The sequence below is a fragment of the Cervus canadensis genome, chromosome 12 (genome assembly GCF_019320065.1).
Source record: "Cervus canadensis isolate Bull #8, Minnesota chromosome 12, ASM1932006v1, whole genome shotgun sequence".
NCBI lineage: Eukaryota > Metazoa > Chordata > Mammalia > Artiodactyla > Cervidae > Cervus > Cervus canadensis.
In genome coordinates, this window is record NC_057397.1 from 59058857 (window position 1) to 59074998 (window position 16142).

The window sequence follows — 16142 nt, forward strand, 5'->3', positions numbered from 1 at the left end:
GAGGGAGTTCATGGCCAGAAAGGAAGGCCAGGGTCTGCCTGTGAGAAGCCCCAGAGGGAAGGCACCTGCTGTGAAATTGGTGTCTAAGGGGCTATATTGCAATCCTCCCATTAACACCAAGTTTGTTGCTTGAAAAATTCAGCTTCTGTGAAAATTCGTTCATTATTCTTTTAGTGCCTTTTAGCATTTTGAGCACTTGGAATGAATGACTCTTTGGGAAACCACAATTCTGACAAGAATAAAAGCCTCCTAATTCTCTTAGAATACTTGTTTTTCAGCAGAGGTATCTAAACATAGTAGAGTGTGAATATTGAATAAAAATAGTTAGAGACAAAAATAGAAAATAGAGACTTGTTCTCCTGGTGTGAAAACACGTGTAAATCCCAACATTTTTGTTGTTTTCCATCTTAACCGTTTCTGAGTACATGTCACGCTGGGCAAACAGTTGTTTCTCCTTTTTGCCATCTTCTAATTCCCTCCCTCAGCTCTTCAAGGGACTTTTGTGTGTCTTTGTTTCTTCTTTCATTGTATATTTCCATTAGGAGAAGACTCAGAAAAGACTGTAGTGAAATGAGGTATATCTATGTAAACCTGTTATTTCCTCAGCTTGGTCAGGCTGCTGCTGCTGCTGCTAAGTCGCCTCAGTCGTGTCCAACTCTGTGCGACCCCTTAGATGGCAGCCCACCACGCTCCCCCATCCCTGGGATTCTCCAGGCAAGCACACTGGAGTGGGTTGCCATTTTCTTCTCCAGTGCCTGAAAGTGAAAAGTGAGAGTGAAGTCGCTCAGTCATGCCTGACTCTTAGCGACCCCATGGACTGCAGCCCACCAGGCTCCTCCATCCATGGGATTTTCCAGGCACGAGTACTGGAGTGGGGTGCCATTGCCTTCCCTCAATTTGCCAACCCTCCCCTCCCCCACAATCCCCTCCCCTATCCTGCACCTTTGCCTCCTATACTGTTAGCATTGGCATTTCTCCTGCATAGCATTTATCATAGTAATAATCTAAGAATAAATATTGTAATTCGTTTTAGAGTAGCTCCCTTTTTTGCTAGACAGGAATCTCCATGAAGGCAAGAGAGGAGACTGCCCTGTTCCCCTTGGTGTTCACTGGGCCTGGCCCAGTGACTGGCATATTGCAGAAGCTCAGTTTATATTCTGAGTGGTAGCTAACATTTACTGAATAATTGTCTTCCTGCTAATGAAAGAATCAACCTCAAAATACTTGTAACTATTAAATAGCATTGCTCCTTGGAAGGAAACTATGACATACCTAGACAATGTATTAACAAGCAGAGCCATCACTTTGCCGACAAAAGGTGTATATAGTCAAAGCTGTGGTTTTTCCAGTAGTCATGTACATCTCTGAGAGCTGGACCATAAAGAAGTCTGAGCAATGAAGAATTGATGCTATTGAACTGTGGTGCTGGAGAAGACTCTTGAGAATCCCTTGGACAGCAAGCCAATCAAACCAGTCAATCCTAAAGGAAATCAACCCTGCACATTCATTAGAAGAATTGATGCTGCAGCTGAAACTCCAATACTTTGGCCACCTGATGCAAAGAACTGACTCATTGGAAAAGACCCAGATGCTGGAAAAGATTGAGGGCAGGAGGAGAAGGGGATGACAGAGGATGAGATTGTTGGATGGCATCACTGACTCAATGGACATGAGTTTGGGCAGACTCTGGGAGATAGTGAAGGACAGGTAAACCTGGCATGCTGCAGTCCATGGGGTCACAAAGAGTCAGACACAATTTAGCAACTGAACAACAAGAAAAACAGCGAAGTCTAAAAAATTCATGTGAGACTTATGTTGTATATGGCTTTGAATTTTTAAGCCATGATGTATATCAAATGCTACAACTAAGTTGGACATGAACATTTGAGTTTCTGAAAGTCTGCATTGATTTCAAATAAATTATTGTATCTTCTCATCCCTACGTGAGACAGACAAGGGGTAGATAGTTTTACTGAATTACAACCAGCAAGTCATGGATGAGGGTGGGGCCCCAAGTCCTGGTCTTCCATGACAGCAGTCAAAGAAACATCATTATATACTAGTCGGGGTCCCATCAGGATGTGAAGGCAACTTTGACCTGGCAATTTGAGCAGAATTTAACAAAATGAAAGTAAGGTGAGAGCTTTTTAGAAACTATTCAGAGATAGGGCAGTACGTCCAGGATGAGCTGTAACTCAGAGACTTTACTCCCACTAGTCCTTCAAGGTCAGGACCCACAGAGGGTGTCTGGAAGGAGAGGGACCCCCAACAGGAGCTGTGCCCTTTGTGGGAGCACTGCCAGCCCATGGCATCTTGGCAGGAAGGAAGCTGGGGCAAACAACATCCTCATCTTCTCCCACTTCCTAACCTCCTGCCAGCGCCATCTATGGATATAACCCAACAGGTAGTCAAGGGATAAAGGAGTCAGTCCATAAGGATCAGGTGAAGCAGGTTGGAGAATGAATGTGAGGTGCAAAGAGAAGATAAAAGGTAAAGGAGATGGAAGACACAGCTGCATTCTCTTCACTGAAACCCGCCAGAGGAGACAGAAACCCTGAAATGAAATGAGGTTACTTATGTGAGGTCTTTGGAGTGTCATCCTGTTCCAATGAGAAGAAGTGTTATATCCAGTGCCATGGAACTGTTCAGTACAGCAACTGACTTTACACCCTAGCCATCTCACTGGCTGGTCATCCGTTCAGCAAGTATTCACAAGCACCTTGTTGTATTGTACATAAGAGCTTGTAAGGGAGGTTTTAGGTGCCTTCGTTTTCCAATAGTGCAAGGCTGTATCTGTGGGCTGTCCTTGAATGCAGGTACTCAAGATGAGGTTCCCAGACCAGCAGCAATAGCAGCACTTTGAGAATGGTTAGAAAGGCAAATCCAATTTACATTCCCACTACGGGCAATAGTGTGGAGAGTCCTTAGAAAACTAAAAACAGAGCTACCATACAACCTTGCAATCCCAGGCATATATCCTAAGAAAATCATGATTTGAAAGGGTACATGCACCCCAATGCTCACTGCAGCACTGTTTATGATACCCAAGACATGGAAGCAACCTAATGTCCATGGACAGAGGAATGGATAAAGAAGATGAGGTACATATATACAATGGAATGTTACCCAGCCATTGAAAAGAATGAAATAACGCCATTTGCAGCAACATGGATGGACCCAGAGATTGTCATACTGAGTCAGAGAAGGAGAATTAATTGTATGACGTCCCTTGTATGTGGAATCTAAAAAGAAATGATACAAATGAACTTACAAAACAGAAAGAGACTCACAGACTTGGAGAACAAACTTATGGTTGCTGGGGTGATGGATGGGGGCAAGGGATAGGTGGGGAGTTGGGATGGCCTTGTACATACTGCTATTTTAAAATGGGTAACCGACAAGGACCTACTGTATAGCGCTTGGAACTCTGCTCAATGTTGTGTGGTGGCCTGAATGGGAGGGGAGTTTGGGGAAGAATGGATACACGTGTATATGTCTGGGTCCCTTCACTGTTCACCTGAAGCTGTCATAACATTGTTTGTTAATTGACTATATCCCAGTACAAAATGAAAATTAAAAAAAAAATAAAGAAATGCAAATCCATGACCACACCCTGATCTTTGGAATCAGTGTCTCTGGGTTAGGTTTCAGAAAGCTGTGTTTTAGCAACTCTCCAGGTGATTCCTAGCAGGCTTAAGCTTGAGAAACTTTGGCAGGTATGTATTGTAAACTTTTGGGACATGAAGAAATAAGCTCAGGGCTGTGAGTAAGATACACACATGCATAAAAATACACACACCCATGCATACTCACTACTGCAGTTCACATAGTTTTATCTTAATCTCGGCATATTTTCAAACAGCCCTGTAAAATAAGGAAATTGGATTAAAGAAGCTTTTTTCAAGCACTGTTTATCTGATCCTCTTCAGAGCCAAGAGTGTCAGAGGGCCAATCCATTCAACTAAAATATTTATTTTTATAATATTTCATTTGAACACAGAGTTCTAAGACTAAAGAAGCACCAAAAACCCCTATTTGAGATAATCTAAGATTATTCCCTCTTGTTCAAATGTACCGTGATGCTGTGTATCAATGCAATGTCTATTGCATTGATGTTGTGTGGAATCTATATTTATAACTTATATAGATGCATATTTTATTTCAAAATATTAGCATTGACTTATGACTAGAGGTGCTTCTTTCCATTTCCTGCCCTTTGTGGTTCAGCTACAGGGGTGTGCCCATATGCCTTGCTACCCTGAATGCATGTGTGATTTCCAGAATGGCGGTTACTTCTTGGCAACCCGTCCTTCGCTGTTTTGTTGCGTATTGCTGTTTTGAAAACAAAGAATTTGCAGAAGGTGTTACTGCACTTCTGCTTGCATCAACTCTTGTGTCTGAGCTGTCCATGTTAGCTTCAGGCTATTAAATATTTAAAAATGGAAAGTGGTATGTTTCAGCAGGCAGGCTCAGAGTTGTTCTAATCTTGGTTCTGTATTTGGCCTACAGATGCAAAAGATTGGGCAATCATCCATCATTTCTATGCTTGCATTTTCTTATTTGTCAAAAAGCCATAATAATATATATTGCCTGCCTATATTACATGTGGTGGGTCCAGAATTTCTATGTAGAAGAGTTGGGGCAGTAACCATATTGCTGGGAGTAGGGAGTAGAATAAGGACTTATTTTTCTTGAGGACAAATTTGTAAAGCAAGCACACACTATTTTCTTAGTTTGTATATCAAAATTCATAAAATGAAAAAATGTCCCCAAATGCTGTTATTTACACTATGTGGAAAAATTAGTAAAATGGCAATTAGTTATATCAAACAATACTCTTTAAAATTAGATTGACTTTTTTTGTATTTAAACTTTTTGTTGATATTGCAAATTGTTGTCCAAGCTTGTTGCAGTAATTTATACTCTCACCCACTGTACTTAAGAGAGTGTATTCAGTTCAGTTCAGTCGCTCAGAGAGTGTATTGCACACCTCCTATTACCAAACTTTTTCGTCTTTACCAGTATAAATTATCTTGTTTTTATTTTTAATTTTGTGTGGGGTATTTAGCATTTTTCTAGATTGACTTTTGAGGAGAAATTATTGGGGCAGAAAGGACTAAAATTTTGCCCCCAGCCATTTTATTAATTGAATATAGTTTATGTACAATATTCTATTAGTTTCGGGTGAACAGTGTAGTGATTTGACATTTAAATACATTACAAAATGATCGCCATGATAAGTCTAATAGCCATCTGTCTCCATACAAAGTTATTTTTGAACATATTCCTTATGTTGTATGCTATTTATTTTAAAACCAGAAGTTCAGTTCAGTTCAGTTCAGTCGCTCAGTTGGGTCTGACTCTTTGCGACCCCATGAATTGCAGCACGCCAGGCCTCCCTATCCATCACCAACTCCCGGAGCTTACTCAAACTCATGTCCATTGAGTCAGTGATGCCATCCAGCCATCTCATCCTCTTTTGTCCCCTTCTCCTCCTTCCCCCAATCCCTCCCAGCATCAGAGTCTTTTCCAATGAGTCAACTCTTCGCATGAGGTGGCCAGAGCATTGGAGTTTCAGCGTCAGCATCAGTCCTTCTGATGAACACCCAGGACTGATCTCCTTTAGGATGGACTGGTTGGATCTCCTTGCAGTCCAAGGGACCCTCAAGAGTCTTCTCCAACACCACAGTTCAAAAGCATCAATTCTTTGGTGCTCAGCTTTCTTCACAGTCCAACTCTCACATCCATACATGACCAGTGGAGAAACCATAGCCTTGACTAGACGGACCTTTGTTGGCAAAGTAATGTCTCTGCTTTTTTTTAATTTAATTTTATTTTTTTTATTAGTTGGAGGCTAATTACTTCACAACATTTCAGTGGGTTTTGTCATACATTGATATGAATCAGCCATAGATTTACACGTATTCCCCATCCCGATCCCCCCTCCCACCTCCCTCTCCACCCGATTCCTCTGGGTCTTCCCAGTGCACCAGGCCCGAGCACTTGTCTCATGCATCCCACCTGGGCTGGTGATCTGTTTCACCATAGATAGTATACATGCTGTTCTTTTGAAACATCCCACCCTCACCTTCTCCCACAGAGTTCAAAAGTCTGTTCTGTATTTCTGTGTCTCTTTTTCTGTTTTGCATATAGGGTTATCGTTACCATCTTTCTAAATTCCATATATATGTGTTAGTATGCTGTAATGTTCTTTATCTTTCTGGCTTACTTCACTCTGTATAATGGGCTCCAGTTTCATCCATCTCATTAGGACTGATTCAAATGAATTCTTTTTAACGGCTGAGTAATATTCCATGGTGTATATGTACCACAGCTTCCTTATCCATTCATCTGCTGATGGGCATCTAGGTTGCTTCCATGTCCTGGCTATTATAAACAGTGCTGCGATGAACATTGGGGTGCACGTGTCTCTTTCAGATCTGGTTTCCTCAGTGTGTATGCCCAGAAGTGGGATTGCTGGGTCATATGGCAGTTCTATTTCCAGTTTTTTAAGAAATCTCCACACTGTTTTCCATAGCGGCTGTACTAGTTTGCATTCCCACCAACAGTGTAAGAGGGTTCCCTTTTCTCCACACCCTCTCCAGCATTTATTGCTTGTAGACTTTTGGATAGCAGCCATCCTGACTGGCGTGTAATGGTACCTCATTGTGGTTTTGATTTGCATTTCTCTAATAATGAGTGATGTTGAGCATCTTTTCATGTGTTTGTTAGCCATCTGTATGTCTTCTTTGGAGAAATGTCTGTTTAGTTCTTTGGCCCATTTTTTGATTGGGTCATTTATTTTTCTGGAATTGAGCTTCAGGAGTTGCTTGTATATTTTTGAGATTAATCCTTTGTCTGTTTCTTCATTTGCTATTATTTTCTCCCAATCTGAGGGCTGTCTTTTCATCTGTCTCTGCTTTTTAATATGCTATCTAGGTTGGTCATAACTTTCCTTCCAAGGAGTAAGTGTTTTTTAATTTCATGGCTGCAGTCACCATCTGCAGTGATTTTTGGTTAGTACGTCTTAATCCCCTTCACCTGTTCCACCCAACTCCCCACTCCCCACCCCTTTGGCAGCCACTCATTATTTTTGTATCTATGTTTGTCTTTGTTCACTTGTTCTGGGTTTTCTTTTTTTTTTGGCCATGCCCCGCAGCATGTGGAATCTTAATTCCCCGACCAGTGACTGAACTGATGACCCTTGCAGTGGAAGCATGGAGTCTTAACCACTGGACTGCCAGGGAAGTCCCTGCTTCCTGTTCTGTTTTTCAGGTTGCACATATAAACGAGATCATACAGTATTTGTGTTGTTCTCGCTGACTTTTTTCACTTAGCATGATACTCTCTGGATCCATCCATGCTGTTATAAATGGCAAAATTTCATTTTTTATGGTTGAGTAATAGTACATTGTTTATATATACCACATTTTCTTATCCATTCATTTACTGATGGACCCTTAGGTTGCTCTCAATCTTGGCTATTGTAAAAGTGCTGCAATGATCATAGAGATACACATATCTTTTCAAATAAGTGTTTTGTTTTCATTGGGTGAACACTCAGAAATAAAATTGCTGGATCATAGTGTAATTCTGTTTTTAATTTTTTTGAGGAAATTTTATGCTGTTTTCCATAGTGACTATACCAACAAACAATCCCACAAACAGTATACTAGGATTCCCTTTTCTCCACATCTCTGTGCCAACACTTGTTATTGGTTGTCTTTTTGATTATAGCTATTCTTACAGGTATGAGGTGGTTTCTCATTGTGGTTTTGATTTGCATTTCTGCAATGATTAGTGATGTTGAGCATCTTTCATGTGTCTATTGATAATTTGTATATCTTCTTTGGATAAATGTCTATTCAGGTCCTCTACCCCTTTTAAAATTGATTTGTTTCTTTGATACTGAGTTGTATGAGTTCTTGATTTTTTTTGAATATTAAACCCTTATTGGATACACTGTTTGCAAATATCTTCTTCTATTCAGTAGACTGCCTTTTTGTTTTGTTGATGGTTTCCTTCAGTTTGCAAAAGGTTTTAGCTTTATGTGGTCCAATTTATTTATTTTTGCTTTTGTTTCCCCTGCAAAAAGAAAAGATAGATCCCCTAAAATATTGCTAAGACCAATGTTAAGGAGCAAATACTTCCTAGGTTTTCTTCTGTGAGGTTTTATGGTTTCAAGTCGGAAAGTCTTTAATCCATTTTGAGTTTATTTTTGTGTGTGGTGTGAGAAAGTGGTTCAGCATCACTCTTTTGCATGTAGCTGTCCAGTTTTCCTGTTACCATACATCAAAAAGGCTGTATATTCCCCACTGTATGTTCTTGGCTACTATGTCATGGATTAATTGGCCACATAAGCACTGGTTTATTTCTGGGATCTCTATTTTGTTTCACTGATCTTTGTGTCTGTTTTTATGCCAGTGCCATACTTTTTTGATGACTGTAGCTTTGTTTCAACATCAGGGAGTTTAAATCAGGGAGCATGATATCTCCAGTTTTGTTCTTCATTCTTTCTGAAGATTGCTTTGGCTAATTGGAGTCTTTTGTGATTTCATACAAATTTTAAAATTATTTGTTCTAGTTCTGTGGAAAATGCCAGTGGTATTTTGAGAGAGACTGCATTGAATCTGTAGATTGCCTTGAGTCATAAGATCATTCTAATTCTTCTGATCCATAAGCATGGCATATCTTTCCATCTGTTAATGTCATCTTCAGTTTCTTTCACCAGTGTCTCATGGTTTTCAAAATATAGTTTCTTACCTCCTTGGTGAGACTTACTCTTAGGTGTTTTATTCTTTTAGACAATTGTGAATGGGATTGTTTTCTTTTTTCTCTTCCTGATAATATACATTACTAGTATATAGAAAAACAATAGATTTCTGTATGTTAATTTTGTATGCTGCAACTTTATACATTCATTTATTGGTTCTAATAAATTTTTAGTGGAGTCTTTGGGTTTCTATATATAGTATCATGTCATCTGTAAACAGATGTAAAACAGAAGTTTTACTCCTTCCTTTTCAATTTGGATTACATATATGTGTGTGAATGTGTGCCTGATTGCTGTGGCTAGGACTTCCAACACTATGTTGAATTAAATTTGTGAGAGTGAGCGTTCTTGTTTTGTTCCTGATCATAGAGGAAATGCTTTCAGTTTTTCACCACTGAGTATGATGTTGGTTATATATTTGTCATATATGGCCTTTATTATGTTGACTATGTCGGCCCTGGGGTGGGCAGTGGCAGCGGAGAGGCTGGGGTGCCCTCCTCTCCTGGGTGTCCTCTGATACCAGCTCCAGCCTTCCCCAGACCCCCTTCCTGGCACCTCCAGCAGGGCCTCTGCCTTGGCCCCTGGGCGGCATGTTGACCAACATCCAATGGCCAGTGAAGGTTTACACATTCAATGAGGACCAGCAGTGGGACAACCAGGGTGCCGGGCATCTCATCCAGCTATGTGGAGTGGCTGAAGGGCATGTCTCTGCTAGTCAGGGCCTGACAAAACATGGTCTACTGGAGAAAGGAATGGCAAACCACTTCAGTATTATTGCCTTGAGAACCCCATGAACAGTATGAAAAGGCAAAAAGATATGACACTGAAAGATGAGACCCCCTGGTTGGTAGGTGTCCAATATGCTACTGGGGAAGAGCAGAGAAATAGCTCCAGAAAGAATGAAGAGGCTGAGCCAAAGCAGAAAGGATGCCCAGTTGTGGATGTGCCTGGTGGTGACAGTAAAGTCTGATGCTGTAAAGAACAATACTGCATAGGAACCGGAAATGTTAGGTCCATGAATCAAAGTAAATTGGATGTGGTTACACAGGAGATGGTAAGAGTGAACATCGACATCTTAGGAATCTGTGAACTAAAATGGATGAGAATGGACAAATTTAATTCAAATGATGATTATATCTACTGTGGGCAAGAATCCCTTAGAAGGAGTGCAGTAGCCATCATAATCAATGAAAGAGTCTGAAATGCAGTACTTGGGTTCAATCTCAAAAATGACAGGATGATCTCTGTTCGTTTCCAAGGCAAACCATTCACTATCACAATATTCAATATCTTTGGGTTCATCTTGTTTAGGACTCTTTGTGCTTCCTGGACCTGGATGTCTGATTCCTTTTTCAGGCTAGGGGAGTTTTTAGCTGTTTTTTCTTCTCTCTCTCTTTTCTCCTTCTGGGACTCATAGTGCAGCTGTTAGTGCACTTAATATTGTCCCAGAGGTCTCTTAAACTATCCTCATTTTTTAAATTCTTTTTTTTTCTTTCCTGTTCAGTGTGGGTGATTTCCCCTACTCCGTCTTCCAGATGGACAATCCATTTCTGTGTATCATCTAATTTACTGTTGATTCCTTCTAGGGTATTTTTCATTTCAGTTATTATATTCTTCATCTCTCATTGATTCTTTCTTTTAAAAAATATTTTAACTTTTCATTGAAATCCTCACTGTATTCATTTGTTCTTCTCCTGAGTTCAGCAAGCACCTTTATTACCATTACCTTAAACTATTTACTGGGTAGATTGCATACTTCCATTTTGCTTAGCTCTTTTTCTGAGGTTCTGGTCTTGTTCCTTTGGAATGTATTCTTTGGTCTCTTGAGAGAAAGTGAAAAGAAATCTCTTTGTTTGTTTCTGTCCATTAGGTAGGCCTGTTACATCTCCCATCTTGGGGAAATGACCTACATAGGAGATGTCCTATGGGGCCCAGCAGTGTTCTCCCCTCTGGCCGCCAGAGCTTGAGGCTCTAGGGGTGTCCCTTTTGTGGGCTGCATCGTGCTTCTGTTGTGAGGGGGCTGATTACTGTGAGTGTGCGGGTAAGCTGGCTGGCTGAGAAGCTCTGTCTCATGCAGTTGTTGTCGTCTGTGCCCTGGTAGGCAGGACAGGCCTCCAGCATGACTTGTTTGGATGCCTGGTGAGGTGCCACTGCTGAGGGCCTGAAGGCAGGCGCTGCTGGGGGCAACGCCCTAGTGCTAATTGGCTAGAAGCAGGATTCCAAAATGGCGCATGCCAGCCCCGTTGCTAGCTCGGTCGATCGAGATCCTCAAAATGGCTGCTGCCACTCTCTCTGTGGCCAGGGAGAGTCCCAGCTGCCTTCTGCCTCTTTGGGAACGTCTCCAAAGGCAACAGGAGGTTTGTCAAACTACCTGCTTTGTCAAAGAACTGCTACTGAACTGGGAGTCAGAGCACGTGAGATTTTGTGCATGACCTTTAAGAGCAGAGTCTCTGTTCCCTATAGCCTTCCAGCTCTGTTGAACAACAAGCCCACTGGTTTCCAAGCCAAGCCTCCTGGGGGCCCATCTTCACAGTGGCAGACCCTTGGGCTGAGAAGCCTGATGTGGAATGGGGACCCCTTCACTCCTCAGGAAGGGCTTCTGTGTTTGTGATATCCCTCCTGTTTGTGGGTCGCTGGCTCAGGGGGACCAGACTAGACCAAGTTTCCTTCATCCTTCCTACTTGTCTCATGGAGGCTCATGGAAGATGTTTTCCTCTAGGCTTCAGGTCATTCTCATAGGTGGTCACCCCATAAGTAGTTGTAGTTTTCTTGTGCCTGTGGGAGGAGGTGAGCCCAGGGTCTTCTTTCTATTCCACCATCTCAAACTGTCTCCCCTACCCATTTCTGGGTGTAGCTCTTGGGATATTGTCAAGGTAAAAAACAAACAAACAAACAAACAAAAAAACAATGAAAGGACTGAGCACATACAAGGATGTAAGGATTATCAAGTTAATAGTATTTAAATGTCCTGAAGTTTCTTTAAAGAAGAAACAGTGTTCAGTTCATCTTGGTGTCTTCCCCTAGCAAGTCTGTACCTAGTACAATGCCCGCCTTTTAGTGTAGATAAATGTGTAACTCAGCTTTTACCTTGGTCACCTGGTTCTGTGAAATGTATATAAAATGGACTTGAACTCCACCCTAGGTGCGCTGAAGTCCTGGTGGTTTATAGTCTCAGGGCCCTGTTTTGCTCTGGTTTTTGGTTGCTTCTGAGCTCTTGGTCACATATGTGGCTCATCTGTGACTGTTTTGTCTCTGCCCCGTGTGGACCCACATGTAGCTACCAGCCCCCTCTTCTTGGTTTCCCCTAAGTAAGTTTCATAGCTGGCATTGGTGTGCTGCAGACTTCTAACTATTCAGAAATACTAGTTGGGGGAGAGCAGCACATAGATAATTTAGGATTAAATATTAGTTTTGTTCTAAAAAGTTCTCCTGGGGTGCATCACTTCTACTTTCTTAATTTCATGTTGTGACTTCTTTCTAAAAAGGACAGTATGGCAAATGTGGGGAGAGGATGACTACAGTGGAGAAATCTGACAAGTGATCAAGGTCAACATTAACAGCCAAACCTCCCCAAATCTCATAACCCCATTCTAATCATGGGGAAAACATCACACAAATCCTAATAGAGGGGCATCCTATAATACGCCTGATCAGTCCTCCTCAAAACTCTCAAGGTCATCAAAGACAAGGAAAGTCCAGAATATCATCAAAGCCAAGAACGGTCTATGGAAACATAACACCTAAATGTAACAAGGTACCTGGAACAGAAAAAGGACATTAGGTGAAAACTATGGAAATCTAAATAATCTATGGACTTTATTTAATAACAATGTATTAATACTGGTTTATTAACTGTAACAAAGGTACCCTATTAATGTAATTAATATGTTAATAATGGAAAACTATATGGGGATGGGATGTGGTACATGGAACTCTCTTTACCATTTGCTCAATTTTTCCAAAAATCTAAAATTGTTCTAAAAAGTAAAGTCTGGTAGTCAAAAAAAGTTCACTTGGTCGTTTACCTGGAACAGAAGATTTCTCTCTGCCAATCTTCCCCCTTGCATTCCTTATCAAGGCACTGCCCCCAGCATCCTTCGTATCCACATCCATGCCTTTCTCCTCCTCACGCCCTTCCTGGTTTGTGGCATCTCTAAATGCCTCCCTCACTGATCCCCACTCATCCTTTCACAGAGCATATTGGGGGTTCTTTGTCTCACTGTAGTTCCTCCAGATGCTCTTGCATTTATAATTAGTTTCTTTTTGCTGCAAATGAACAAACAAACTGACTCGGTTGAGTGCTGTCCCCCAGCCCAGATCCTGCTCACTCTACACAGTCCTTGGGGGTTCTGGGGTCCCAGTCTGTCAATGGGACCTAGCTCAGGACAGATAAATTGCACCCAGGGGAGCAATGTTCATGTGGAGAGATGGGTTTGCTTTTTTCAAAATGTTATCTCAGTATTAATTACATGATTCCCTCAGCAAAGCTCTCATTGAAATGTTTCTGAACTATTTTAGCAGGTTGGGAAAAAGTAATTTTCCATGCAGTCAGACACTGAGGATACTTTAAAAATGTGCTTGTTGCTGAACTCTCTGGGTTTAAGGTACAATCACTGAATGACAGATTTCCCTTTAGCTTCCAGGCGTCATTGTTTTTGTAGAGATTCTCCTCAGATTGCGAAGTAGATTTTGTTAGCTTCCTCATGGCCATTCTAAGAAAAATAAGGGGGGAAAAGGGAAATGATACTTACCCACATTTTACTGGAGCAGAGCTCAGATGATCTCTTTCCATCTCTACATTTTGAACTAAGTATTTTTTAGCCCGGGAAGCTGAGATGAGTGAACTTGTGTGATGGTGCAACCTGTGAGTGGCCCAGCCAAGTCTGGAGCCCAGAACTGCCTGCCCTCCAAGCCAACGTTCTTCTCATGGGGCCGCCTCCTTACCCAGTCCCCCCAGAGGTGCTGCCTAGGCCACTGGAAGCCCTGGATTTTGTCCACGTGCTTGGCTTGAGCTTTAACTCGTTGCCAGTGCTATCCGGAGGTAGAAACTTTTATTTGCACACCAGTCTTCACCCTCATCAGCATTATCATTCTCTCCCTCCTCACATACCCCTACTGAATTGGTTGACTCCTGCTGGGGATTTTGTAAAAATACATAGAAAGACTATTTGGACATGATTCTTTTCCCACCCAAGACAAATTTAAGAGTCCATTTTCTCAGCTGCAGAAGATGGCCAGGCTTTCTTTTGATCCATTAAATATTTTTTTCACACCTTTTCCAGCTTTCTCATGTGTAGTCACTATAAGATGAAGGGTGAAGGGAGCATGACTGGGATCAGGTGGGAAAAAATCGAGTCGGGGGCCAGGTGAGTCCTTCCTGGGCCTCCATCTGTTATTAAGCCATTTCAGTAAACAGCAGAGGCAAAACTGATCGGTGGCCACGTGGGTCCAGTTCCACTTTGGACTATCGCCTAACCTTGGGACTCTGACGGAAAGGGTGATGCTGCAAAGACAGGAGAAATTAAGTTGAAAACCATGAAGAACACTGAAGCCTTATGCTTCCTTCCTTTAGAAACCTTCAGGGAAATGATCTCAGCAGTTGGGAAAAATTTAAACAATGTTGAAACAGGCACAGATGGGTTTATGGACTTCTTCTGAATTATTATTATTTTTTTTTTAAAGCAAGCCTGATACAACCCTGGTAGAAATTGAATTCTATAATATGCTTTCTTAAAAACTGCCTAGTTTTTCTTAAACCATATGTCAAGTTTGAGCCCTGAAACTTAACAAGTATATAGAGGAACAAGCTGCTAGAATATGGTTATTTCACACAGCTTGTAAAACTATTTGGGGGGCAGATAGAGCTTTATTGGTTGGGGTCCCACAAGTTCTGCAAAATGTCCAGACTCTGAGTGGTAGAAGTCTGTCTTGTGGGAAGAGGTAAGCGGTAGCAGTGATGGGAAATTAGCATGGAGTGATTTTATTATTACAACACTATTACAATGTAATACATAATACAATTAAAATGTCCAAGAGGTTGTAAGGAAAAGTAGAAATCAGCAGTTTAAGTGAATAAGCCTCCATAGTTTTCTTGTTAAGAATAAGAAATAAAAGGCCTAAAGGAAGTTATTATTTCTTGCATTCTGAGTATCTGGTGGTGGGCTTGGAAATGGTTTGTGTTAGCTAAGTACCTGTAGGGATAAGTCCTTGATTAGAAAAATGGATTTAGTAAGAGGCAAGTTTGAGGTGGGCTGAATGAAGCACAAGCTGGAATCAAGATTGCTGGGAGAAATATCAATAACCTCAGATATGCAGATGACACCACTCTTATGGCAGCAAGTGAAGAAGAACTAAAGAGCCTCTTGATAAAAAAGTGAAAGAGGAGAGTGAAAAAGTTGGCTTAAAGCTCAACATTCAGAAAACAAAGATCATGGCATCCGGTCCCATCACTTCATGGCAAATAGATGGGGAACTGTGGAAACAGTGTCAGACTTTATTTTTTTGGGCTCCAAAATCACTGCAGATGGTGACTGCAGCTGTGAAATTAAAAGACGCTTACTCCTTGGAAGGAAAGTTATGACCAAGCTTGACAGCATATTAAAAAGCAGAGACGTTACTTTGCCAACAAACGTCCATCTAGTCAAGGCTATGGTTTTTCCAGTGGTCATGTATGGATGTGAGAGTTGGACTGTGAAGAAAGCTGAGCACCGAAGAATTGATGCTTTTGAACTGTGGTGTTGGAGAAGACTCTTGAGAGTCCTTTGGACTGCAAGGAGATCCAACCAGTCCATCCTAAAGGAGATCAATCCTGAATATTCATTGGAAGGACTGACGTTGAAGCTGAAGCTCCAATACTTTGGCCACCTGATGCAAAGAGCTGACTCAATGGAAAAGACCCTGATGCTGGGAAAGATTGAGGGCAGGAGGAGAAGGGGACGGCAGAGGATAAGGTGGTTGGATGGCATCACCGACTCAATGGATATGCGTTTGGGTAAACTCTGGGAGTTGGTGATGGACAGGGAGGCCTGGTGTGCTGCAGTTCATGGAGTTGCAAAGAGTCAGACATGACTGAGCGACTGAACTGAACTGAACTGAAGTTTGAGGTAAGGTACTTAATATTTATAGTTTCTTATTTATTTATATTCTGAGAGCACTTTGGAAATTATACCTAAATGGCCAAGTCAAATGATTTATGCTTTATTATCTATAAACACACACATATAATTAGATTGACTCCTGGTGTTTACATTTCCCAGACCTGAAATAAAACTAACAGCTTGGACCTATTTATGCTACAGAAGATTGAAAGTTGTAAAGTACTAGGTCAAATCATATGGAATTGCTTTTATAAATCAAAAACACCCAAATA

At 41.4% G+C, this 16142-nt stretch overlaps 1 protein-coding gene across 2 annotated transcripts in view; it reads left to right on the forward strand.

The window, feature by feature from the left end:
* Window positions 1-16142, forward strand: part of NCALD (neurocalcin delta) — a 324211-nt gene that overhangs the window by 58254 nt on the left and 249815 nt on the right. The gene's annotated exons all lie outside the window — the stretch shown is intronic.